We start from the raw sequence: 2,392 nt of genomic DNA, 5'->3' as shown, positions 1-2,392 counted from the left end.
AGACCCTACCAGGGACATATAGCCCCCGACAACATAGCTCCTAGGATCACTCGGGTACTCAAACCCCTCCACCACAATAAGGTGGCGGTTCATGTCTTCAAAGGCAGTAAAAAGTTATGGTCATTCGGAACTTTTGGGGTCACATTTTTAACAAATGTGCAGGTCTATAACTCCGATAAATAAGATAATCCAGGTTGGAGACAACCCCTTATGAAAAAATTGCAAACAAGGACTGTGACATTGCCCAGTATGGCGCACCCGGGGCCCCACCCTGGAGCCAGGCCCAGGGTGGGGCTCGAATGCGCCTGTTGGCCAGGAGCCTGAACGCGTGACGTGGGGACGTCCTCCTGTGGGCTCACCACCTGCAGGAGGATCCGTAAGGGGCCGGTGCATAGTGGATTACAGCGGTCGAAGGCAAGGGCCCCGACGACCCAATCTCTGGACACGGAGACTAGCCCTGGGGACATGGAATGTCACCTCACTGGTGGGGAAGGATTCCAAGCCATGTGTTGGAATTTACCCCAGTGAACGAGAGGGTTGTTTCCCTGCACCTTCGGGTCGGGATAGGTCTCTCACTGTTGTTTGTGCTTATGGGCCGAATGGCAGTGCAGAGTACCCGGCCCTCTTGGAGCCTCTGGGAGGGGTGCTGGAAAGCGCTCTGACTGGGGACTCTGTAGTTCTACTGGGGGACTTCAATGCTCATGTGGGTGACGACAGTGATACCTGGAGGAGCGTGATTGGGAGGAACAGCCCCCCCCCGATCTGAAACCAGAGATTGTGCCCTATGCACATGCAAAGATAGCACTGGCAGGGAGCTACTTTAACATGAAGCATATTGGTGCAGCTGCTGTTTGTAGCTAAATGCAACTTGTCCCATATTATTTTTTAAAATGTACCTAAAGACTTTAAAAGGTAAAAAGCTCTGTTTATAAACAGACCTATATCAAAAGCATTAATTATGGGTGGATTATTTTGGTAAACTACAACACACTTGGTTTGAGCAGTACTCCACAATGATAATATGAAAACAGGTTTTTTGAGTGTTCTGAAAATTTTATAAAAATAAAAGTCCCTTCACTTACTGTAGTACTTGGATAGCCCAAGGTTTTCTTGAGAATAATGCTACAAGCTTGGCACCTTTCCTTCCAAATTTTCTTCCATTCTTCTTGGCAGAATCGTTAAAGGTCAACCAGGTTGGATGGGGAACGTTGGTGCACAGCTATGTTCAGCTCTCTCCAGAGATGCTGTACTGGGTTCAGGTCCAGACTTTGGCTGGGCCACTCCAGGACTTTCACAGAGCTTTTCATTCAGAAATGCTGTATATTTTTCTGCATTATTCCCTTTATCCTGACTAGTCTCCAGGTCCCAGTCACAGAAAAACACCCCCCCCATCGTGATACTGCCACCACCGGGTTTGTCTGTAATGGTGGTATTAATGAGGTGATGCTCAGTGCCTGATTTTGTCCGCAAATGCCTTCGGGTAATTGTGGCCAAATAGTTCAGTTTTTGTTTGGTTTTACCAGAGCTTTTACCATCCTTCTCATGATCAGAGTCCTTCAGGTGCCTTTTGGCAAACTCCCAGCAGGCTGTCATGGGCCTCTTAGTGAGGAATGGCTTCCGTCTGGCCGCTCTACCATAGAGGCCTGATTAGCGGAGTGCTGCTCTGCTGATTGTCCTTCTGTAAAGTTCTCCCATCTCCAGGGAACTCTGGATCTCATTCTTGGGGACCCCTGGGTTCTTGGTCACATATCTGACCAAGGCTCTTCATCCCCAACTACTGAATTTGGATGGGTCTATGAAGACAGTTGATAATTCCAGAACTCTTGCAATTGAGAATGATGGTGGCCACCGCGGTGTTGGGCACTTTCAATGCTGCAGAGATTTTCTTGTATCTCAGGAGGTAGAGCGAGTCGTTTCCTAACCGGAGGATTAGCGGTTTAATTCCCGGCTTGTCCAGTCAACATGTTGAAGTGTCCATGAGCAAGACACTTAACCCCCAGTTGCTCCCGGTGATAACACCGGTATGTGAATGTGTGAGTGTTTGGGAGTGCAAATGGGTGAATGGCCAAATAGTGTGAAAGCGCTTTGAGTTATCCTTTAACAGTCACTAATCCTACCCTCTAGCAGCCTGAAGTTTTTGCAACTCACTTAGTTTTCCCATGCAGATGTGGAGTTTGCAGTCTAATCTCAGTACTCGCTGATAAAGTTCATCATAGTCATAGATGTCGAGTTCGTCCTGGATGCCTGTCAACACCACTGACAGGCTCTTGATCTCCTCTTTGAACTGAGAGATGAGCGCAGCATCCATCTTGTACTGCTCCAGTACAGGGATCAACGGTTTCAGCTCATCCATCTTCTCCTCAAACTTCTGTGAAGGAAGAAGTGGGAAAGA

General features: G+C 48.1%; 1 pseudogene; it reads right to left on the bottom strand.

The window, feature by feature from the left end:
• The window catches only part of LOC109952210 (noelin-3-like), a 7,857-nt pseudogene that overhangs the window by 4,408 nt on the left and 1,057 nt on the right, over nt 1–2,392 (bottom strand).

This window comes from Monopterus albus, unplaced genomic scaffold, assembly GCF_001952655.1.
Source record: "Monopterus albus unplaced genomic scaffold, M_albus_1.0 scaffold442.1, whole genome shotgun sequence".
Classification (NCBI taxonomy): Eukaryota; Metazoa; Chordata; class Actinopteri; order Synbranchiformes; family Synbranchidae; genus Monopterus; species Monopterus albus.
Note: the sequence above shows the minus strand (reverse complement) of the source record. Positions and strands in the feature narration are given on the sequence as shown.